We start from the raw sequence: 26,677 nt of genomic DNA, 5'->3' as shown, positions 1-26,677 counted from the left end.
GCTCCCAACGCAGGGGGCCGGGTTCAATCCCTGGTCAAACTAGATCCTACATGCATGCCACAACTAAGAGTTTGCATGCCACACTAAGGAGCCCACCTGCTGCAACTAAGGAGCCAGCCTGCTGCAACTAAGACTGGTGCAACCAAATAAAATAAAATCTTAACAAATAATAATTACCTTAAATGTAAATGGATTAAGTGCTCCAACCAAGAGACACAGACGAGCTGAATGGTTACAAAAACAAGACCTGTATATATACTGTCTACAAGAGAGAATTTTTAATAGACTAAGATAGAGATGGGATTCAACAGGGTAGGAGGAGATAAAATAGGAAGTGATTACAGGAATGGAGTATTGAGGATGACTTTCTATCCAAGGTCAGGTACATACCCTAGCTATGTTTAATTGTGGAGTGCTGTATGTCATAGTGCCTTTACTTTGGGGAAACATTTTAACTACTAGCAGAGGAAGAACAGATTTTAGCTTTTTTTTTTTTCTCATTTTTCTTCATGACTGTCCAGCTTCTTTACAGTACTTTTAACTAGCCCTAGCTGTGAGAAATGGAGATTTCTCTTCAGACCTCAGTCATGTGGGATCCCAAGAGATTTAGTTATTCTTCTCAATTAGGCGGTGCGTTGTGCCCAAGTACCTATGAACATGAAACCTACAGTGGTTCTAGATGATACCATTTATTCATTTTTCTTTGTAGAGAACTGGGCTTATCATATATAAAACCCTGCTTCTGGAGGTGTAAGGATCAGGCTGAGCTGCCATTGTTTCAATATCACTTATATTTCATATAAGGGTGATTGGGCTTTACTTGGCAACTGTTAATTCGAAGAATTTAAAGAATTCTGTAATGTATCTACATACTATCTGCAGGGTCAGCTTTGCATATTTGTTCTACCTTTACCAATTTGAATTTTTTTTTATATAACAAGAAAAGAGAAGCAAAGCAGAAGCTGATCTGTGGTATTTTGTCTCTGTCAACTTCCTGAGAGTTATGTATCATTAGAAACAAATAGGCCTTTTTTGTTCACCTTCTTATTCTAAGCATATCTAAAAAGTTTCTTATATTGCCTCAAGTATTTTTCATAAGCAGTTCTCATTCTGAGCTAACTTCAAGGACTCAGTTTTTGTAGGTTAGTAATGTCATTGCTGTAAATATGAGCAGTTGTATACAAAGTACGTTCATGTATTGTCAGCTTAATCATTTTGTTTTCTGTTCTTTGTATAGACTCTCGGAAAAAATATTAACTCATGTTTCCTAAGTCACCACATTATTATTTTCATTGAGGTAATTGGTGACTGTATTATCAGAAATGGGATAAAAATGTTTTTCAGCCTGCACTCTTTTTTGATCCGTAGTCAAGATCTTTGACCATAGATTCAAACCTGTTTCTATAATAATTTTGAAATCTTACTTCTACGATCCAAACTATGTGTCTTTTCCTTTGTTTGGCTTTTGCCCTTTCTCATCCCTGTTATCTATGAGTCTGCTGTCTCTCTGTTTTCTTTGTATATTACACCTTTAGTTATTACCTTCCTTCTCTCTTCTTCTTTATAACTTGCTATCCTAAAAAATTGTCTATATTCTTTCTCTTTTTACCTCCTGTTGACTTTTTTAGATTACTTTATGAATTGTGTCAGTGCTATCATTTATTTTAGAAAAGGTAGGAAATTTTGTTTAAAAAAGGAAAAAATTATCTATATTCCAACCCAGACTCAATTTCTATCCTTTTAGATTTTTTTCTGTGAACATGTACAGTATTCATGAAATTAGGATAGTATTAAACATGTCGGTCTATATCTTGCTTTCCTTATCAGTGACCTTGAACCCATTTTTATGTCAGTAAATAGAGATTTGAATCACTATTTTATTCATAGCATAGTACATTCTTATACATACAGATTTGCTAGAACTTATTTAAACGGTATTGAATTGTTGCAGTTTAGTTTGCTTCCAATTATTTCTCCCCATTTTAAATAATGCAGCCCACAGACATATTTTTACAAAAATGTATGCCTATTTGTTTATTTGCTTAGGCTAAATTCATAAGATATGAGATTTTGGATCTAAGAATATGACTTTTAAAAAGATATTTTATGCATCACACACTTATCCCCCTAAAAGATGGTATCAGTTAACTCCCACATCAGCAATAATTGTGAGTGGAGATTTTACCATACTGTTGCCAACACCAGCCATCTTTGCTCATCAGGCAAGTAAAATACCTCCCTATTATTTTAATGTGCACTTCATTGATTACTACTGAATATAAAAATATTTTCACACGTTAATTGGTCATTCTGTTTCTTCTCTTGTAATGCCCTGTTCAGTTCTTCACCATTTTTTTTTTTTCTATTGAGAGTGCCAATAGTTTAATTATTTGTAAGAACACCTATATTGGAGAGAATAGACTTTGTTCTCTATATTAGAAACAATATTGCTGGTTCATTATGTGTATTTAACTTGGTGATGGCATATTTTGCCACGTAGATGTTTTTGGGTTCTTTGTAACCAAATATATTAGAAGTTTCTCTTAGGTTTTTATTCTCAGAGAAAATAATCACAGTTCAAAATTATATAAATTTATATATTTTCTTCTGGTACTTTTTAATAAAAATCTTTAATTCATATGAAAATTAATTTGGTATAAGAAGTGACATGGGTATCTACCTCTTTTTCTAAAATATTAGCCAGTTAACTTAATAAATAACTCAGCTAAATCATCATTTAACTGAAATGCTGCCTTTATCTTATGCTAAATTATTATATACAATTATATATACTCAAGTATATTAGCTCTGTGTGCTTCACAGTTGCTTAACCTCTGCACTTTTCTCATCTGTAAAATGCAGATAATACTTATAAATTTATTGTAAGAACTAAATATAAGTCCTAAAATAAAATGCAAATATGAATAAAACGTGTATCATTTAACACAATGATTGACCCACAGTATATGCCCAATAAATGAGTTATTATTGTTATTTATTTTTGTTATTAATATTGATGAGTCTGTCTATTTTGTTATCAGAACCATACTTTTATAGTTATTGCCATATAATAAATTTTAATATCTGGTAGGGCAAAATTTCCAACTTTATGATTCTTTGAAACCTAGGAGATTGTATTCATCTTCATATGTTAAAATTTCATCTATCTTTATTAACTGTTTATTGTGTACAAGTTATATAGATACCAGATGCTCTAAATATTGTTCTTAATTATCTTATTTTTTGTTTTTTCCTGAGAAATATTACTAGATATGTTATTTTTCGTAGAAAAATTACTAGATATGTTGTCTTCTTTAGTTATCTTTTATTTCCAATGCTACAGTTTCTTAAATTTATAAAATATTTTATTCATACATTTTCAGAGGCTTAATATGAGAATTAAGAAATTTGGTACAGTTACAAATGAAGAATTCAGAAAATCACCAGGAAATTCTTGGTAATTTCTGCTTTTCTAATTTAAAGTCTTTTTTTTAAATGTAAAATATTTTCTACACTTATTGCATAATTAGAAATTTCTCATAAAGCATTTCTTTATTTTTTCTTTAAAGCTTTGGATTCAATATGTCAACTGGTATGTACTGTCACTATTAAAAGGATTGTATGAGTGCTTATAAATATGCTGTTAAAGTAAACTTGTGTAGGACATAAACACTATAAGTAAATAAGTCTCAGAGTTATCCTTTTTTGGTCAGCCTTAAAAAATCCATACTTCAGTGTTCAACTTTTGCTTTCTTTTTATTTTTTTCATGAATCAAAAAATTTTGTTTGAGTTTAACCGATATAGATTAGTATTAGGAATGTTATCAATTTTTACTGCACAACTTGGCAGCATATATATTTTCCTTCCCTTTCCTTGTTCAAATGCATCAAATAAAAATGATTATTAATGATCTCTTAAGGAGCTAATGAGGTAAACTAAAGAGATAGAAACCAACCATTGGGAGATGAGGAAGGAAGGAAATACTATGGATTTAACAGGATAGATAGTAGAAGATATTTTAAAATAGGTTTCTTGAGGATCTTAGTATAAGAAAAATTAGAAGCGTGAACTATAGAGGAAGCATTTATAAATGGAAGATCAAGGAGTAAAAATTGAGCAAGATAGCTAAAACTTATATAGCTATATATTTAACTAAATAGTTTTCCTTGAAAGATATAAAAACTTTAAATACTGAATATGTTATTAGGTTTCATTTTAATTATGGTAGGAGATTATAGGTTGATAAAATTAATCCAAAATAGTATGAACAATATGGAAAATAATATGATTGCATGTATTTAACTTGTGCTAAACACATTTTAAAATAAATTCCTTACCACTATGCTTAGATAGCTGAATTATTGCTAAAATACTACACAATAATTTACATTCATGATGAGGATTCTTAGAGCAAGACAAGATCTTGAAGCAATTTTTTAATCATTTAAGGAAGATTAAATTTTTTTCATTGTAGTTTGTTTTAAGTATATCTTATTCATTGTATTTTAGTTCTTTAAAAATCGGTAGCCAACATCATCACTGTTAGAATCAGTAAATATTTGAATGTCTTTTATATGTAAACATTAAGTTAAATTGTTAGAGCATTCTGTATTGGAAAGGGGGATGATACATTGCCTATAAAGATACTTCAGATGATAAGGCAGCAAGACTGAATATGTATATGACTTTTGGAAAGTAAACTTTGTATATTATAGTCATTCTTTATGTAAAACTTTTAATTTACAAGTATTGAGTGAGAATGATTATTTAGAAGATTATTCAAAACTTGTTTTCTTTGATTTATGTACAACTTTCAGTAACACTTCTATAGCTTAAAATAAGTTTTAACTATTCATGTTGCTTGAATTGTGATTAGTATTTACATTAGGAAATACAATGAGCAAATCAGTAACTCGGTTGCCTCACATGTATGGATAATGCTTGATGGCTTACAAATTGCCATCACATACATTTTTATGTAATCCTTGCAGGAATATTGTATTACTCTGTTTTTCAGATGAAGCACAAAATGTTTAAATGACTAATCCAAGGTTTGTCCCTGCAAATCTCTGTACTCTTGGTTCACTTCTCTTCTTCTACAGAGTTGCTTACAGAATTATGATCCCATTTATACTTTGTTATAAAGACAAATTATTTGTTTCTTTTAGTCAACTCTGAATGTATTAAAGCTGTTACCACAGCATGGGAAAAGATTACCTAAATGGATTCCTTAATGTGAAATGTAAACACAGTTTCCTGGTGAGTCATTTTGGCCATGTTGAAGGCAGAACCTGTTCTTTAAAGTCACTTTTGGGATAAGATATTTGAAAAGAAGGAATGGTTTTCTAAATCTTTGTGCTATAACTGACTGTAGTGAATTTCAGTCCTTAATCCTCACATTTACCTTAAGAGAACCTACATTAAGAGAAAATATGGCAAAGAAGGATGATTTTGTGTACTATAAATAACACTGGATCTAGAGTGATAAGGCCTGTGTTCAAACAATGGTTCTGGTACTTACTAGTTCAGTGACTGTAGAAGAATCATTTATCCCCTTTGATCCTTAGTTTCTCACTTGAAAAATGGGGAAAAGAATACTGTTATCATCTGACAGGATTATTCGATGGAACAAGATCATATATATCAAAGCACTATATAGTTATTTTAATTTATTGCTACTAAAAGGGTATATATTTATGTATCTCTGTCACTTTTCTATCCAAAAGAGAAGGACGGGGTTAAATAGGCCTCTCTGATTCTAAAACTCAATCACCAATAAGTAAGATTTACAAATAAATACTTAAATACAGGACTGAAGTTTTCACCTAAAAGAAAACTTGATATAGTCTTTGATAAGAATAAGATACATTGTGTACTACAGCTATTTCATAATTTATTTGTTCTCAAAATCTAGAATTTTAGTCTTTTGAAAGTAGGGACAACAGTTTTTTTTTTCCTAAGAAGTCGATATTTTAGTTGCCAAACACAGTATACCATGTTTCCATTCATATGAAGCTGCTTAGAGAAATAATTTGAACTTTAAATATTGTTTATTATTTTATTTTAAAAACGTGAAAATGAGGGAGTTTACCTCAGTCCAGGGCTGACAGAATAAAGGATATCGCTAGAAGTAGGTACCTAGGACAAGACTGATATTCACAATCCCCTTACCTGCCACACTCATCAAAGTCTAACCTCATCCATTTGGGAAAAAAATCTGTAGCTGTTAATGTAGTTTTAGATTCCTCTAGTGAAAGGAAATTTTTATCCTTTGTCTTCAAGGTTTATAGTCTACAGGATTACCTTGAATCTTTGGCCAGTATTGAGATTTTGGATATTTATTGTGTTAAAAAGTGCTTCCTATTCCAATCTATAGTCAGTTGATAATCATCTATTAAATTGAGTCAGAACAACATATGGATTTCTAAGTTCTCATCAGCAGTGGGAAGCTGTGCTTTAATCACTCATTTAGCATGTGTTTGAACAAGAGGAGACTTGAGAATTCCTCTCTGGCATTTACATTCAGCTTTAGGAATATAGATTTTTACAGCAAAAGTTGAAAATTTCTTTCCAGTATTGGGAAGGACTTTAGGCAAGCAGATGTCTCAAGGAAGGAAGGTGACAATTTGGTTTACCTTTTACATTAATTTTAGAGTGATATATTTTTCTCCAGTTTGAACTGGTTTGCAGACAAGAGTGAGCAGAGTAAAAGAGCAAATAACATTTTTCACTCATTTTAAATCAGGTCTTCATGGTGATATTACTGGAAGGGCACCCCTTCCAGGGTGTGAGAGTGGGCTCTTGTCTAAGACTCGGAAATGAATTGTCCGAGGAGACACACGTACTGACAAAGCAAAAGACTTTATTGGGAAGGGGCGCCCAGACGGAGAGCAGCAAACAGTGGGGTAAGAACTGCTCTGCCATGTGGCTCACAGTCTCAGGTTTTATGGTAATGGGGTTAGCTTTCTGGGTTGTCTCTGGCCAATCACCTCACTTGTGCCCATATTTGGTCCGATTCAAGGCCCTTCCTGGCAGTGTGTGCATCTCTTAGTCAGGATGGTTTCCAGCATGAGGGTTTCTGGGAAGTTGGCAGGACATATTATGGGCTGGCATCTCCTCCCTCCTTTTGGCCCCTCCAGAATTCTTCCAGCTGGTGGTAGGTAGCTTATCAATTCTGTGTTCCTTATCGGGACCTCCTGTTGTGAGATAATTCATGCAAGCAGTTATTATCCTGCCTGGCAAGGATGGGCAGTTTCAGTCGGTGGTTCCCTAACAGTGAGCTTTTGCATTTTACTTGAAATATGAATTCTCAGACTGTCAAATTTTCATTTTTGTTTAAACATATTTATCAAGCATTTAATATGTTAAGAACTATACTGAGTTGAGTACACTCATATGTGTAATCGTCAGAGTTATTCTTTGAGTATGATATTGTCTTCATTTTAAAAGTGAGGAAATGGATGTTTAAGGGAGAAATTAGTCCAAGAAATAGCTGATTAGTGCCATAGCAGGCATTTGAACCTAACCTATGTCTTTCAATTCTATGTGTTTCTATGAAGGGCCGGAAAATTTTTCCTTCCACCTTTCTAGGTTCTTTGGCTGATCTAATAATCAGATTGACAAAAGACATTAACAAGAGAAAAACAAACAAAATTACATACATACAGGATCCCCATAAAAATGTAAAGACTCAAAAGGCAGCCAAACATCCAAAGAGAAAGAAAGGGGTAGGGGTCTGGGGATACAAAGGGGAGGAAGGCCCATTCACAGGAAGCAGAGGAGATGTTTAGAAAACAAAAGCTGTGTTGTTATGCAGATAAGTTTCTTAGGTAAAATGTGTCTCTGATAATACTCCCTTCCTGGTACAGGCCCCCCTTTCCAGTGTAAATTTAGGCAGTTTAGGGGGAGGAAAATAGCTTTTCTTAAATCTGCTGGAGTTTTGATTGCCTTTAGCTCAAATTAATCCTCGTGCCAAAGTGGCATATTTTGGGGGTCACAGATTCTGTTCCCCTTTACTTAATTTTTGAAAATATGGAAGTATTTTTTAATTATAAAATTAATTCCAGTTCACTGTAGAAAATTTGAAGACTACAGATACAAAAGGAAATAAAATATCCATAATCTTACCACATAAAAAAATGTTTACTTCCAGTATTTTTGATATATATATTTTACATAGTTAAGAACATTTGGTATATAGAGTCTTATTCTGCTTTTTGTTCTTTCTATTATACAAGCATTATTATATGTTTTAAAAGTAATTTTAAGTTTTTTTTGTGTGTGTGTGGTACGTGGGCCTCTCACTGTGTGGCCTCTCCCGTTGCGAAGCACAGGCTCCAGACGTGCAGGCTTAGCAGCCATGGCTCACGGGCCCAGCCGCTCCGCGGCATGTGGGATCTTCCCAGACCGGGGCATGAACCCGTGTCCCCTGCATCGGCAGGTGGACTCTCAACCACTGCGCCACCAGGGAAGCCGTTAAATATTATTTTTAATAGCTGTGTAGTATTCTAGCATACAGATATACTATCATCTTTTAAAACATTCCTTTATTTCTTAATATTTAGGTTATAATTTCCCCAACTTTTTAATTTAAACTTTCTGGACATCATTTAATGCTTAAATTTGCGAACAAACAAGAAACCAAGAAAAATATTTGTTGGATACATAATTGCCACTTTGTATGAGAGTTTTAAATTATATGAAAATTTTAATTTCTCATGTAAGTATGGCACTTAACTATACATATCTTTTAATCCCAATTATGTTACTTATACATACGCAGGAAAAGACTAGAGGGAATTACACTAAAGTCTTAACAAGCTGCTATCATCTCTCACCTGGATTATTAATACAACTTCCTAACTGACCTTTTAATTTCACTCTTCTTCCTTATCTGTCTCCACATTGCAGCCAGAGCTGCTTTTAACTACAGAAACCATTTAAAATCATTTATCTGCACAGAACTTCCAGTGACTTTGTCAGAGTAAAATCTAGAGTCCTAACTGTGGCCTGCAAAGTCTTACATTATTTATGCCTCCCATCTGCAACTTGCATTTTCTCTGATGCTAATATTCTACCTCTGATTCCCTGTTTCATTCCTCTAGCCACACTAGCCCCTTGGATGTTCCTTCAAAGTGTCAAGCATGTTCTTTTCTCAGGTTCTTTCCAGTTGCTTTTCATTCCAAAACCCTCTAGATACCTGCACTGTTTGTTGACTGACTTCCTTGAAGTTTCTGCTTGAATGTCATTTTATCAGAAAGGACTTCCTAGTCACTCTATAGAGAATAGCATTGCTCTCTCTCCATCACTCTGTGCTACTTATCCTACTTTTTCTTTTTACCAGTGACCTAGTCTATGTTTAATCATCTGTTACTACTCACTAGAATTTAAACTTCATGAAAACAGATTTTATTCATTGCTGAATCATAGACTCTAAAACAGAGTAGGGCATGTAAAGAGCATTCAATAATTATTTATTGAATGAATGAATATTTTCTCTGAGTAGTAGAACTTTAAGTGGTTTTCATTTTCTTCCAAATACTTTTCTATACTTGCTAACATTTTTTGCTATGTTGGGCAAATACTATTACTTGTACAGTGTAACAGCTTTAATAAATAGCAGTTTTTTAAAGAGCCCTTTTTTAAATTCTAAGAGTAAATAAAACTATATTTGCTATGCATTTTTTGTTTGAGATTTTTACATCTGTCATTCATTCATCCCCCAAATCTGCCCAGTTGTCTAAATTGCTTCTCAATATGTTTACATACATCTTGTAGCCTGTTGTTTTTATTTTCTTAAAGTCAGCTAACCAGTTGATTGACATCAGTGCCTCATACACAGCTTATATCCAGGGATCTATAATACTGTCATCTGGGGGATTCATTTTACATCTGTCTTGAGTTGATTTCCATTTCCTGGATTCCATGTCTTGCTCTTTCTTATTTTACTACCTTATTTTAGGGAGGTACATCCTCCAGTAGTTTTTTGGAAAGTAGTGCATGAGAATTAAATTTTTTGAGACTTGGCATATCTGAAATCACTTACATCTGACTGCTTGACTCAGCAGGATAGAGAACTCTGGTATGGAAAAAAATTTCTCACAGAACTTTAAAGACTTCACTCTTTTTTTGTCTTGGCTTCCAGAAGTAGTGTTATCTGAAACCATTTAAATTTTGGTCTTTTATTATCTGACTTGTTTATTCTCTTTGGAAACTTGTAGGATCTTTTCTTTATCCTTAATATTCTGGAATTTCATGGTAATGTGTCTTGGTGAGGATTTGATTTTATCATTGTGCTGAGCACTCCGTCAACCTTTTCAATTTTAAATTCATGTTCTTTCGTTCTGAGATATTTTCTTGAGTTATTTTTTAGCTGGTTGCTTTCTAGGTGTTTTCTCTGATTTGTTTTATGAAACTTCTGTTGGAGATATACGTGTGTGTGTGTATATGTATATACATATATACATACATACACATATACAGAAGCACACATATATACAAATACACATATACATATGTATATGAATGATAATTATCTGTCTCTTTTCCCGTATGCTTTACTTTCTAGATTTCCTCAAATTTATTTTCCAGCTGTAAAAAAACTTTTTGCTAATCTGGTATTAATACCAAGTGCTCACATTGTATTCGTGGATGTAGTATATTTTCTTTTCTTTGTGGGGATGTTAATGTATTTTTTCAAATAATTTATTATGAACATTTTAAAACATATTGAAGAACTGAAAGAACAGTACTATAATTACCCATATACTCACCCACTAGATATACATATGTTAACATTTGCCAGAGTAATCCATGTGTTTGTATTTTTTTTCTGAACCATTTGACAGATGTAGTCATCATGACACTTGATCTCTCAATACTTCAGGATGTATTTCCCAAAAGAATGTGTTTCCTAAAAATAATATTTTTCTTCAAAAATAAAACTACCATCACATGTAAGAAAATTAGTATTAATCCCTTAAATCATCTAGTATTCATCCATATTCAGATATTGCCAATCCAAAAATGCCTTCTAGAGCTGTTTTTTAAAAATCAGAATCCAGTCAGATTGATGCATTACTTTTGGCTCATTAGTCTCATTTCATATTGAGTTCTCTTATTTCTTTCTTTGAAAAAAATGGTATTTTTTCCAGTTTTACTGAAATATAATTGACATACAGCACAATATGAATTTAAAGTATACAACATGATGACTTGACTTGCATACATCATGAAATGATTGCCACAGTAGGTTTAGTGAACAGCCATCTCATATAGATACAACATTAAAGAAATAGACAGGAATTCCCTGGTGGTCCAGTGGTTAGGACTCCACGCTTTCACTGCAGAGGGCCCGGGTTCAATCCTGGTCGGTGAACTAAGATCCCACAGGCCGCATGGTGTGGCCAAAAAAAAAGAATGAAATAGAAAAAATATTTTTCCCTGCAATGAGAACTCTCAGGATTTCCTGCTTTAACAACTTAAATCTATAACATACAGCAGTGTTAATTATCTTTATCATGTTGCATATTACATCCCCTTGCCCCCAGCCCACTCAACTCCCCTGTACCATAAATCTTATCTCTTCTTCTGTGAGTTTGCTTGTTTATTTGTTTTTGAAGTATAATTGACCTGCAATACTATGTTAGTTCCTGGTACACAACGTAATGTTTTGATATTTCTATACATTTCAAAATGATCACCATGATAAGTGTAGTTGTCATTGATCACCATACAAAGATGTTACATACTTACTGTATTCTCCACCTGTACATTTCATACCTGTAACTCATTTATTTTGTGACTGAAAGTTTCTACCTCTTAATCTCCCTTACCTGTTTCTCTCCTTCCCTGCCCATCTCCCCACTGGCAATCACACGTTTGTTCTCTGTATATTTGTTCATTTGTTTTTTAGATTCCACATATAAGTGAAATCATACACTATTTGTCTTTCTCTGACTTACTACACTTAGCATAATACCCTTTAGGTCCATCTGTTTTATCACAAATGGCAAGATTTCATTCTTTTTTACAGCTGAGTAATATTCCACTCTATATGTACACCACATCTTCTTTATCCATTCATCAATTGATGAGCACTTAGGTTGCTTTCATATCTTGGCTATTATAAATAATGCTGCCATGAAGTAGGAGTTATGTATCTTTTCAAATTAGTGTTTCTGTTTCCTTCAGATAAATACCCAGAAGTGGAATTGCTGGATTATATGTTAGGTTTAGTTTTAATTTTTTGAGGAATCTCCATACTGTTTTTTATAGTGGCTACACCAATTTACATTCTCACCAACAGTGCACAAGTGTTCCCTTTTTTCCAATCCACACCAACACTTGTTATTTGTTGTCTTTAACATTTCTTATTAAACTGGTTTTGGTTAATCAACTCTTTTAGCTTTTGTTTGTAAAACTTTTGATCTCTCCTTCAAATCTGAACAAAAGACTTGCCAGGTAGAGTATTCTTGGTTGTAGGTTTTTGCCTTTCATCACTTGAAATATATCAAGCCACTCCTTTCTGATCTTCAGAGTTTCTGCTGAAAAGTCAGCTGATTGCCTTATGGGAGTTCCCTTGTATGTAACTTGTTGCTTTTCCCTTGCTGATTTTAATATTCTCTCTTTATCTTTAATTTTTGCCATTTTAATTACAGTGTGTCTTGGTGTGGTCCTCTTTGGGTTGATCATATTTGGGACTCTCTGTGCTTCCTGGACCTGGATATCTGTTTCCTTTCCTAGGTTAGGGAAGTTTTCAGCTAGTACGTCTTCAGATATGTTCTCTGCCCCTTTCTCTCTCTCTTTTCCTTCTGAGACCCCTGTAATGAGAATGTTAGTATGCTCTGCATTGTCCCAGAGATCTCTTAAACTGTCCTTGTTTCTTTTTTCTGTCCAGCTTCAGTGATTTCTACTACTCTGTCTTCTAGCTCTCTGATCTGTTCCTCTGTATCACCTAATCTACTATTGATTCCTTCTCATATATTTTTCATTTCAGGTATTCTTCATCTCTGGTTCTTCTTTATATTTTCTAACTCCTTGTTAAACTTCTCACTGTTTTCATTCATTCTTCTCCTGAGATCTTTGAGCATCTTTATGATCATTACCTTGAACTCTTTGTTGGGTAGATTGCTTGTTTCCACCTTACTTAGTTCTTCTGGGGTTTTATCTTATTCCCTCATTTGGAACATATTTCTGTGTTGCCTCATTTTGTCTAATTTACTGTTTTTATTTCTATGTATTTGGTAGGTTTATTCCATTTCCCCATCTTGGAGAAGTGGCCTTCTGTAAGAGATGTCCTATGGGCCCAGTAGCACACCCCCTCTGGTCACCCGTGCTATATGCCTTAGCAGTACCCTCTATGTGGGTTGTGTAGGTCCTTCTGTTGTGGTGGGCTGACTACTGTGGGTGTGCTGGTAGGTGTGGCTGGCCCCCATACTGGTTGGTTGCCATGCCCTGCCTTGTGCAGAGAGTGCTAGCTGCTGGTGGGTGGGACCAGGTCACAAGGAGACTGGCTACAGAGTCCTGGGTGTGTGTGGGGGGCGGGGGGGGGTGGTCCCAAGGCTAGTCCTGGCCCACTGGCTGGGTCTCGGCATGGCTGACTGTGGGCTGGGGGTTCCAGATCTAGTGTCTGCTTGCTGGTTGCCAGGGCCAGTTCCTGACACAGCTGTCTGCATGATTGGGATACCCCCAAGCTGGTGCTGACCCACGGTGGGGCTGGATCCTAGGGTAGCTGGCTGAGGGTCTCGAAGTGTTTCAGAGTTGGTGTTGGCTTGCCGGTGGTCGGCGCTGGGTCCTGTGGCTAGTGCTGGCACACTTGTGGACAGAGCCACATCTTGGGGTCTCTGGCTAGAGGGCCCAAGCTTTCTGGAGCTAGTGTCGGCCTGCTGGTGGACGGGGCTGGGTCTAGGGTGTCCTGGGTCTGCTGTCTGTGCCTGGTGGGCAGAGCCATGTCCTGAGGTCTCTGGCTGCAGGTCCTGGGGTCCTGGAGCTGGTGTTAGCCTGCTGGTACAGGAACCCATCCCGATGGCTGGCTGCGGGGCCCCAGGGGTCCCAGGGCTAGTGCTGGTGCACTGGTGGGCAGGACGGGTCCTGGGTTCTCTGGTGGGTGGGGCAGCATACTGGTGTGGCTGTGGGCTCAGGGGCTTCTATGAACGCTGGCCTGCTGGTGTGTGGTGCTGTGTCCCTCACCGGCTACCTGCTTGGCCTGAGGCGTTCCAATACAAGTGCTCACAGGCTGGTGGCTGGGGGCAGGACTGGGTCCTAAGCCTAATAAGCTAGAGGGAGGATTCCAAAATGGTGCTTACCAGCACTGGTGTCCACATGGTAGAATGAGCTCCCCCAAATGGCTGCTGCCAGCATCTTTGTCCGCAAGGTGAGTTCCAGTTGCCTCTTGCCTCTCTGGGAGGCTCTCCAAGATCAGCAGTGTGTGTGACCCAAGCTTCTTTCAGATTACTGCTTCTGTCCTGGGTCTCAGAGTGTGTGAGATTTTGTCTGTGCCCTTTAAGAGTAGAGTGTCTGTTTCCTTCAGCCCTCCAACTCTCCCAAAATCAGCCCCACTTACCTTCAAAGCCAAACGTCCTGGGGGCTCATCTTCCTGGTGCAAGACCCCCAGGCTGGGGAGCCCAGTGTGGGGCTCAGACCCCTCACTCCTTGAGGAGCAGCTCTGTGATTGTAATTATCCTCCTGATTGTGGGTCACCCACCCAGGGTATGGGTCTTGACTATACTGCGTCTCTGCCTCTACTACCCATCTTGTTGTGGTTCCTTCTTTTTATCTTTCATTGTAGAAAACCTTTGCTAATCTTCATGTTTTCTCATTAGTAGTTGCTCTATAAATAGTTGTAATTTTGGTGTGCCTGTGGGAGGAGGTGAGCTCAGGGTCTTCCTACTCCCTCATCTTGACCACTACCCTCTCACCTTTTTTTTTTTTTTTTTTTTTAATGGCAGTGCCCTTTTAAAGAGACCAAGAAAGTTGTCTTGAGGAAGGAATCATATTCTGGATTGGTCTCATTGTTTTCTCTTGGTTTTCTTTTACTTGTTCTATACTCTGTAAACTCTAGCATTTCGATTCGGCTCAGTTTAATTACTCTTTGTTAAGAATACTTTGTAGGTGATGCTGGGTATTTCATCATATGTAATTGAAGGATGTAATATCAGGTTGTTCCAATATTGATGATGCCAAGTTTGATTATTTGGTGGAGGTGGTGACTACTTGATCTCTGCATTATAAAGATATGCTTTCCCTTTGCAATTAGTAGGTAATCTGTGGGAAGATACTTTGACATCATGGAAGTGTTCCTAAATGAGTTATTACACTGGTGGTTACAAAATGCTAATTTTCTAATTCTGTTGTTCCTTTGATATTTATTAGCTGACTTTTTTTCCTGTGAAGTAGAGCTCCCCCTCATCAACTAGGGTGAAAAAGGTAGGGTAAATGCCTAATTCTTGAATATTTACCATTTTTCACTCTAAAAGTGATGTGACAGTCATCTCCTTTGGTGGCAAGTGAGGTTTTTTCTCCTTTCCCTTTTAGTGGCACTGTGGATTCTTGAGTACTTATTAATTCAGCATCTTACAATCGATTATACTTTTTAACCCTAAAATAGTCTCAGATCTGACCATTAAGAGTTCCTTCAGGCTGGTTTGATGTCCTTTTGTTTTTGTTTTTGTTTTTTTTTCTGTGGTACGCGGGCCTCTCACTGTTGTGGCCTCTCCCGTTGCGGAGCACAGGCTCCGGACGCGCAGGCTCAGCGGCCATGCCTCATGGGTCCAGACGCTCCGCGGCATTCTTACCGGACCGGGGCACGAACCCGTGTCCCCTGCATCGGCAGGCGGACTCTCAACCACTGCGCCACCAGGGAAGCCCTGGTGTCCTTTTGACATACCCTTTTATAGTTGTTGAGCACATTAGTTTTTTCACATACATGATGTCCCAGGCTCATCTTTTATTTTTTCTGACCCTGGCAGTTAGCCGTTTTTCCTGGTTCCTTTTTGTCAGCATGACATATAGATACTAATGTCAGGTGTGTTTTAAGTGTACTCATTGTTTACTAGGATGATATTAATAATTCTGAGCTTTTTCAGTGACTATAGCTAGGGTGGATGTATATATATACACACACGTTCACACCCTTCTACACACATATATATATAATTTTTAAAGAAAACCATGAGTTCAAACGTATACTCCCAACTCAAGTTAAATATTTCAGGGTTTTCCTTTACTGCTTTGTTTTTATATTTTTTAAATTTTCTCTTATCCTAAAAATCTTGGTTCTTCTAACATTAACGTGTTACTTTGTTTTATTTTACAATATACGTACAATCGTTTTTAAAAGTTAATACCAAGGTTATTACTAACTATAAAAGTACTGAATGAAATTTAAGATTTCTTTGCTTGTTTTGTTTGACTTTAAATATGTCTGAAAGTCAGCATTCTGAGAATATTTAATAAGGTTTTCATCTGGTTTTACTAATGGTTTTGTTATACAGTTGGGGTTTTTTTTGTTTGTTTTTGCTTCAGTTCTCAGTTTCAGAGTTTACTTGCATTGAATTTCATTTTAAGCTATGTAAAACATTTGTATAATGTTCAAAGTCAAAACCTAAATAAAAAGATATTTAGAGAAGTCTTGCTTTCATCTCTCTCCTCCACCATCCCATTCTGTTCCTATTTCTTATAGACATTTCTTATTTTCATTAGTTTGTGTTTTTCCATTGCTTCCTTTTGCAAAAATATACAGAGACATACTTGCATACATACATACATATATAATTTCTCCCTACTTTCTTAGTCAGAAGGTTCAGCATTTTATTCACTGTTCTGTACCTTGCTTTTTTTCATTTAACAATGTATCTTAGAGATTGCTCCAAATCAGTACATAGAGAGTTTCCTCACTCTTTTTTTGTAGCTGTGTCATATTATATGGATATTTTACAATTTCTTCACCTAGTACCCTGACATGGTGATTTCGGTTGTTCTGGTCTGTATTACAGTAATGACCCAATGAATAACCTTGTGTATATGTTTTTGGATTTTTTTGGTTTTTTTTTTTAACTGGTGGAGATGTATATTCAGGATGGATTTTAGACATAAGACCTCTAGGTCAAAGGGTATATACATTTGTAATTTTGTTAGATATACCCAAATTCTCATCCATAGGGATTGTACCATTGAGCCTGCCTTTTTCTCCATAGGCAGTGTTGGTTCTTTTGAAGGTTTCATATTCCTTTGTTCCCTACAAGTTGTTCTTTCAGTTTTTCCCTTCAGTCTTTTGTTAGTGGCTTTTCTCGGATGTCTTCTGATCCTTGGCTGCCTGCTTATACTAAGAATAAGAGGTATTAAATAGCTGGCTGGGTGGGGCTTGTTTATTGAAGGCTTCATTAGAAGGTAATCTGTCTGTTTCTTTGGGGAGTCCAGGATACAAGTATCTTAAGGCCTTTTCTTTGGGCTGGTCATGTTCCCAAGGGAAGAATATTTTAATCTTCTTCCTAATGGGTAAGCCTGGTTACTAGCATTTTGGAAACCCAGTAAGGCTGGGAGATCTTATTGTTCAGTATGGATGATAGTATTTTGGTGGGGGGAGTGGGAATATTATTCTATTCTATATTATTCTATTCTATATTATATAATAATATTATTCTATAAAAGAGAATCTATACCACCTTATACTAGATTGTCATCCTTTTTTACGTGAAGATTGAAACCAGATGGCAGCATGGCTTTTCTCTACTTCCAGCCCTTTAGCAGTAGTGGGTATATAGCTTTATTCATCTCCTTGACAGTGTGATATTGTTGGTTAGTGGATGAATTTAAATACTTACATTTATTGTGGTTACTGATCTATTAGGACATATCGCCATCATCTTATTTTGCGCTTTTTGTTTATCAAGCCTGTGTATGTGTGTGTCTGTGTGTGTCTGTGTGTGTGTCTGTATGTGTCCATGTCTGTGTCTTTCTTTTCTCCTATTAATGCTTTCTGTTGGAAATAATAGAATTAATTTCCTGTTTCAGTGTCCCCTGGTTTGGAAGTAGTGGTTTATATTTCTGATTTTTGTTTGGTGGTGGTGGTGGTTGTTTGTTTGTTTTAATGGTTACCCTTAAATATTTAAAATAAATGCTTGATCATAAATTTTTTTTAGTAAAGTTATTTATCATCTCTCTTGCCCTGGAATAAGACAAATTTAACTTAACCCACAGAACCTCCAAGGCAGTTTCCTATTATAATTACCTAGAATTTACTTCAGTATTTTAACCCAAAACTTAATGTCATGTCAGTTGTTAAATTAACCAACATTTTATCAGTTTCTGTTTACTATTGTTTCTAACAACTTTCTTGTTTTCTTTGAATTTTTATTTTCTCAATCTTGTTTTTTTTTTTTTCTTGGAATTTGATTATCTAGATTCAAACTTTAATCTGGAAAAACAAATAAGCCACAATAGCAAGTATAGAAGGAGTGGTGGGGCCAGGTAATAATTATATAGTTTCAGTAAATGAGACAGTGTGTTAATAACATGAGATTAAGCAGGTATCAATGTAATTAAGTAGGTGACTCAAATTTAACCTGTGAGAATGTAAAAAGCAAGTGCTATAATTCATTGGAGAAGTGTAATGGATTATTCAGAACCATATTCATGCATTACATTATCAATTTGTACAAAAAGAACCGTATCTCATACTGTGTTTCAGAGTGAGTTTCAAAATAGGCCTCTCTGAGGCAGTTTCTTCATTTGTATAGTGATCATGTATCATACTTTTTCTACAACAGTAATGATTTACACCTGTCCTCCTAGCATAATTGTTAATTATGCCCACTGCCTTTATTCTCAGAAATGTACCAATTTTGTTAGTAAATCACATGGTCGCCTTATTTATAAAATTTGGAAAATTCCAGTCTTGTAGGGATGATTTAAGGGTTACAAATAATCCACGTAAAGAGTTATAGATGGTATTTCACACATAGTACATGCTCAATAATGGTAGGTATCAAGGAACAGCTTAGGTTGCATGTGTAAATATTGTTTTTTTTCTCCCAGGCCTTTTTAAAACTGAACCCATTTTTTGACAGTATTTTAATATCATCTGATTTCTGAATTATCTTTTATTCTTAGGCAAAGAAGTCATCACCGACATGGTAAGCTGTAATACTTATGTACAAAAAATTTGAATTGATATTTTATTAATGGTTAATTACTATGTTTTCATGTACCTCAAACCCTTTATGAGTAAGTACTGATTTCAATAGTGATAATTATAATAATTTTACATTTAGAATTTGTTAAGGTATTTTTCAATTATAAAAATGGTTTCTGTAACACAGGTCAAATATCTAGAGTATATGTTTTGCTTTAGCTCTATGCTTGGATTAGCTTCCTATGTATATATTATTCTGAAATTGGACATATTCTGAATTTAGGCTTATGGTCCAACTTTTATTCATTTAAGAATTTATCATTTGAAATGGATAGGGCAGACACTTACATTTGAATTATGAAACTTTGTTAAATAAATTAATATGCAAATGAAAGATATTTCAATTACTTTAGAAAAAACCACTCTTTGCATAAAAGCCATGTTAATTAATAACATCTACTTTTTATATAGGAAATCTCTGAAAATAAGAGAATGTTTTTAGGAACTAATTTAGCAATGTTAAGGTAACACTTGCAGCCTTAGTCAGCATGGGATGCAGTATATTTCTTATAGTTTTTAAAATTTTGACTGTATAGTATGACAAAAGTCTTGATTCACAGTATTGTTACACTCACTTGAATATTCTCCTGAAAGTGGACCTGGGCAGACCAATCTGAATTTAAACCAACAACTTCATGCCAAACTATACTTTTCTATTCAACTGTACTGTGATAAGAATTTGGAATGTTTGCAGAGATGATCAAACAGAAAAAGAAAACATATTCCAAGGTCTGTATCTGTTCTCTTTCAGTCTCTTGATCTCCACTCTCATCTTTCTCTCTCTGCCTCCCTCTTTAACACACCAAATAATGCATTGATGATCTTCTACTCTGTCATATATGACATTTGAGTTTTAAAATTTTCTTTTGTTTTTAAAACCTGGGTAAATTCAAAACACACAGTCATAGAACAATTTGAAAATTCCTTTTGATTTTTTTTCTTTTTTTGCGGTACGCGGGCCTCCCACTGCTGTGGCCTCTCCCGTTGCGGAGCACAGGCTCCGGACGCCCAGGCCCAGCGGCCATGGCTCACGGGCCCAGCTGCTCCGCGGCACATGGGATCCTCCTGGACCGGGGCACGAACCCGTGTCCCCTGCATCGGCAGGCAGACTCTCAACCACTGCGCCACCAGGGAAGCCCTTGATTTTTTTTTTTTTTTAACATCTTTATTGGGGTATAATTGCTTTACAATGGTGTGTTAGTTTCTGCTTTATAACAAAGTGAATCAGTCATACATAAACATATGTTCCCATATGTCTTCCCTCTTGCGTCTCCCTCCCTCCCACCCTCCCTATCCCACCCCTCCAGGCTGTCACAAAGCACCAAGCCAATATCCCTGTGCCATGCGGCTGCTTCCCACTAGCTATCTACCTTACTACGTTTGTTAGTGTGTATATGTCCATGACTCTCTCTCGCCCTGTCACAGCTCACCCTTCCCCCTCCCCATAACCTCAAGTCCGTTCTCTAGGAGGTCTGCGTCTTTATTCCTGCCTTACCCCTAGGTTCTTCATGACATTTTTTTTTCTTAAATTCCATATATATGTGTTAGCATACGGTATTTGTCTTTCTCTTTCTGACTTACTTCACTCTGTATGACAGACTCTAGGTCTATCCACCTCATTACAAATAGCTCAATTTCGTTTCTTTTTATGGCTGAGTAATATTCCATTGTATATATGTGCCACATCTTCTTTATCCATTCATCCGATGATGGGCACTTAGGTTGTTTCCATCTCCGGGCTATTGTAAATAGAGCTGCAATGAACATTTTGGTACATGACTCTTTTTGAATTTTGGTTTTCTCGGGGTATATGCCCAGTAGTGGGATTGCTGGGTCATATGGTAGTTCTATTTGTAGTTTTTTAAGGAACCTCCATACTGTTCTCCATAGTGGCTGAACCAATTCACATTCCCACCAGCAGTGCAAGAGTGTTCCCTTTTCTCCACACCCTCTCCAGCATTTATTGTTTCTAGATTTTTTGATGATGGACATTCTGACTGGTGTGAGATGATATCTCATTGTAGTTTTGATTTGCATTTCTCTAATGATTAATGATGTTGAGCATTCTTTCATGTGTTTGTTGGCAGTCTGTATATCTTCTTTGGCCTTGATTTTTAATAGGTAATATTTTGACCTATTCTGAGACTAGGTACCTAACAATAAAATTCTAATTCTTTAAAATTCACTTATTTACTACATAAAATAGAGGTTTCTTTGGATTAATATGCATTAGTAATCTATTATTGTATTAATGATTGTCTTGTTTTATTTAATTGTAAAAGTTGATGCATAACCAGATTTTCTTTACAGTTAATCATTATTTAAAATTGGAATCAGAAATTAAATTGCAAATATGGTGGCAATAAAAGCTCTTTATTTCTCAGTGAAAACAAGGACACAACTTTTATTTTTGGGTGTAAGACAAGGTGATACATAGCATATGTAACTTTTTAAAAAATATTTGTAAGCACTATTTTGTAATTTATTCCTTTCACTATAAATTGGATGTTATCTGATATGTCATACCTCCATATCTATTTCCTTTTTAAGCGCTGTTAACATCTCAAGTAAAGGAGAGACAGAATTCATTCCATGGATTTAAGTTAAGCTTCTAATATACCTTTTCTAAATAAAATTCCCTGTGTACTACTCTATATGGATTTACATATTGATGAAACCTTTTATTTGAAAACTTTGAAAAGCTTTGAAAACTAGAAAATAACGGGAAGAAGAAATCTGAAGAAATATTGCATAAGGTGGAAGGAAAGCACAACACTTAGACTTTTAAATTAATTCCCTCAGAATTTACCAGATGGACAGCCTCATTGTGGTTGTAGGAATTACAATCAATACTTTGCAATTTTTGAAGTTTTACAGGACAACTGAGCTTTATTAGTCTTAATATACCATTTTATTAAAACCCATTTGAACATACGGTTATAATTATGTATTGTTACTAATTTTGGAGGAAATATATCCGCTTTTGAGATTGAAGTAGGAGATACCTGCAGTAAGATTATTAAATTATGAGAGAGATTTAGTGAATTTATTGATCTCTTAACATCAAGCCACAGCTGTAACGCGTTTCTTGATTGTTAGATGGACTGCAGTGGTTACTTAAGTAAAACCCTATGCAAATGTATCATGATTCTGACCATACTCATATGTACTAGGAAAAGAGTCAAGAGTAGAAATATACAGAAGTTTGACTAAATTTAGTTTAATCTAGAAATTTGACTATAAATATGGTTTTTTAAAGTTCAGTTTTTTAGTTATTAGAAATACCCATTCTCTAATTTCTTTATAGACTGGTTTATTAAAGGCATTAAACTGTCATTCCTGCTATGTTTAATCAACTGACAAGTCATTTTGTCCTTCTTAGTTGCCATTTTGTCTTATTTTTCCCTGAATTAAATTAATTGCTTTAGAGCATTGGGGGTTTTTTGTTGGTTGGTTTGTTTTTGTTTTGTTTTCTTCATATTGCTTGCACTTGTGGTTTATTGAACTTGTATCTGTTGATTTAAAGTTTTTATTGAACTTGTAAAAGCTTTAGTCATTAGTTTTTCAAATTTTTTTGTCCATTTCTCCACCTTTTTCAAAGAATCCAATTACATGTATTTTCTGCCACTTGAAGTTATTCCCCAGCTCACTCATATTCTGTTTGCTTTATTTTTTAAAATTTTTATTGGTGTATAGTTGATTTACAACATTGTGTTAGTTTCTGCTGTGCAGCAAAGCGAATCAGTTATACATATACATATATCCCCTCTTTTTTAGATTCTTTTCCTATATAGGTCATTACACAGTGTTGAGTTCACTGTACTATACAGTAGTAGGTCCTTATTAGTTATCTATTTTATATATAGTAGTGTGTATATGTTGATCCCAATCTCCCAGTTTATCCCTCTCCCCCTTACCCCCTAGTAACTGTAAGATTGTTTTCTACATCTGTGACTATTTCTGTTTTGTAAATAAGTTCATTTGTACCGTTTTTTAAGATTCCACATATAAGAGATATCAAATGATATTTGTCTGACTTCACTCAGTGTGACAATCTCTAGATCTGTCCATGTTGCTGCAAATGGCATTATTTCTTTCGTTTTTATGGCTGAGTAATATTCCATTGTATATATATAACACATCTTTATCCATTCCTCTGTTGATGGACATTTAGGTTGCTTCTGTGTCCTGGCTATTGTAAATAGTGCTGCAGTGAACATTGGGGTGCCTGTATCTTTTTGAATTATGGTTTTCTCCAGGTATATGCCCAGTAGTGGGATTGCTGGATCATATGTTAGCTCTATTTTTAGTTTTTTAAGGAACCTCCATTCTGTTCTCCATAGTGTCTGTACCAATTCATATTCCCACCAACAGTGTATGAGGGTTCCCTTTTCTCCATACCCTCTCCAGCATTTATTGTTTGTAGATTTTTTGATGATGGCCATTCTGACCAGTGTGAGGTGATACCTCATTATAGTTTTGATTTGAATTCTCTAATAATTAGTGAGCATCTTTTCATGTGCTGTTTAGCCATCTGTATGTCTTCTTTGGAGAAATGTCTGTTTAGATCTTCCACCCATTTTTTGATTGGGCTGCTTGTTTTTTTGGTATTGAGCTGCGTGAGCTGTTTGAACATTTTCGAGATTAATCCCTTGTCGGCTGCTTCATTTGCAAATATTTTCTCCCATTCTGTGGGTTGTCTTTTCGTTATGAAGACTAAGAGCCTTATGAAGTCTGTATAAACAACTCATGAATTTCTGAATCATCTGATTTGGATTATTGATTATTTGGATTATATACTCTGATTTATTTTACAAATCAGAAAATCTGATGGTGTGTTTCTAAGGTAACATGTCATCATTTTACCATATAATAGGCAGAGTTAAGCTTTATTAGATTGCACAATAAAATTAATGTTTTTCTTCATTCTTTTGATGTTGAAAAAAATTCTTCCTATGTTTCTTTTCAAAAGTTAAGCAGCAAACGGATAGAATTTGTATTGATCATAATTTGTTTCCAGAAGGACCAGAAAAACTGTTGTCACCAAGTGACCTGGCTGAGGATACCTTACTGCAAAGCTGTAGGGTATTTTATTTGAATTTAAAATCACGTAAACCTGAGCCAACAAAGAAAAGGGACTGTTGGAGGAAAAACTTAATGATTTGTAAAATCTTAAGCAAAATGTATATATTTTATATGTTTTTCCTCAGGTGTATATCTCAAAATACAGACATAGTCTCAAGGACTCTTAAATGTACATGTTAGTGAACCTCTTTTTCTAAAGCTAATTTGACAAATGTTTTTATTTTTGGAAAAGAAATGAAAGCGACTGGAATGCTTTGGACTCCTTTGACATTCTCCCTTAACTTTTCAAGTTTTATATATTAAAGTAAATATAATAGCCAAATGAAAATATTTCACGGTGCTCTTTCTTATCACCAATACATTAATCATTAATATTGATTTTGTAATTGTCTTAAAATTTCACTGTTATAAAATTTAAAAATTAGTTATCAAAGATATTTAAATTACTAGAATGGGGTCAGCTCTTTTACTCAGGACATTTTTAGTGGTTTGTGGTGTATATTATGTTTTAAAAACAAACAAAATCCTCAAACTATAGTTACATTTATAGTATTCACAAATTTTGGTAACTTTCACATGTTTTAAGTTAGTGATTATAGAGAATTTATTATAAATAATACTGAATTTCCTCATGGTGGCCTTGGATTACATATGGCTACAGATTAGCTAGAGTACTTGTCAAAATAAATTATAAGCTCAAGCTTCATTATCATTTGTAGCTTAAACATAGTGAATCTGATACAGCGTTCGTTCATAATTTTGATGCTCTTTGCAGTAAATTTGATATAGAACAGTTGCTAACGAAACCCAGTTCAGATGTGTGACCATTTTTATGGAAAACATCTGGGGTAATTATAATTAGTTCAGGATGTGTACTGTTTAAAAATAATCTTGAATTCATGGAGAAAGAAGCGTATCTTTTCCTCAATGACTAGAATAATCCAAGTTAGTATAAAAAAAATTCTTTAAGTTATTGGTAGCTATGCTTAGAGTATAATTTTAGAGTATTCCAAAAGGAAATAATGAGTAAGTTTTATGTAAAATGCCAAATTGGCACTTTACACCTGTTAGTGCGTTTCGTTTAGAACAGCTGTGTCTTTTATTATCAGTAAACAGATGGAGAAAGTAATGGAATGTTTTAAAGCAATATGTTAATCCTGTCTTCCACTACTGAACTGTCTCACAATATAGTGATTAAATATTGACTGTGCAGCTGTTACTTACAATTATAGAATTTCTTAGTTAATTTCTCCTTCCCATGCCCAAATGTTTTAATATTTAGAGATCTAATTTCTAATGTAGTTTGTTTATTACAATTTGATTTCTAAAGATAAGTTATTTGTTATGGAGACAAATTAATATGCTCATAAAGTTCTTATTTTTTTTTTTGGTAATTGACTAATATGCTAGGCAGGATAAACAATTTTTAAGTATTTTTAAAACTAAATTGTTTATGAGTATGAAGGTAATTATTAAATATGACAAATTTTGTTTAATTTTATGCTTGAAAACTGCCACCAATGAGCTAAAGAGGAAATAATGGTTCTTTTATCAAATATTTATGAAGCAGAGTACATAATACTTTCTTAGAATAATAAGTATATTCAGGCAAAACACCCTGCAAGTTATTTCAATTCTAGTAGCCCTTTTGCAGTTTAATTATATTTTATTCCTCACATCTCACTTTGTCACAAAATATATTTTAGATACCACTTCAGTATTTATCACTTTTATACTTAAGCTTGAGGAACAACTGTATTAGCTAAGATTATTATTATTACTAATGGCTAACATTTATCGTGCTCTTAATATCTGAAAGGTATTGTGCAAAGAACTTTATATGCATTGTAACATTCTTGCCCCTTTTAGTAGGTGAGGAAATTCAATCTTAAGAGACATGAAGTAAATTGACTAAGGTCTTCCAGATGGGAAGTGGTAGAGATTGCTTTTAAACGCAGGCATTTTCACTCTCAAGCCTCTTGTTCTTAACGACTTTGCATTTTTCCTGCCTTTAGCATCTAATGTCAACATTATACAGAGGGGTAATTTTTTGAAGCCCTGTGTGCACCCCCAAGTGATAATTATATCATTTAGTCCTCTTGCCTAAAAAGAAAACACAATCAAAACGTGTATGGAAAGATGGAGCGCTCCAATTCTTGGTACCTCACCGCATGATGACTGTGTCAGTGCTCTGCCAACATCATCAGAAATGTCCCATAACACAGGTATCGTGACATAGTTTACACCAGAAAGGTTTTCAAATACCACTTTATAATTTTACTGTAATTGTGCCACTTTGTGGAGACAACTCTAACAATCTATTTCCCTTCCCAAAAAGAACCTGTCTTTGGTTCAAAAGATTTTAAAGAGCAACATGATGTAGTTTCTACCTATGTTAT

This window comes from Lagenorhynchus albirostris, chromosome 6, assembly GCF_949774975.1.
Source record: "Lagenorhynchus albirostris chromosome 6, mLagAlb1.1, whole genome shotgun sequence".
Classification (NCBI taxonomy): domain Eukaryota; kingdom Metazoa; phylum Chordata; class Mammalia; order Artiodactyla; family Delphinidae; genus Lagenorhynchus; species Lagenorhynchus albirostris.
The sequence above is the reverse complement of the archived record's forward strand: the minus strand, read 5'-3'. Positions refer to the sequence as shown.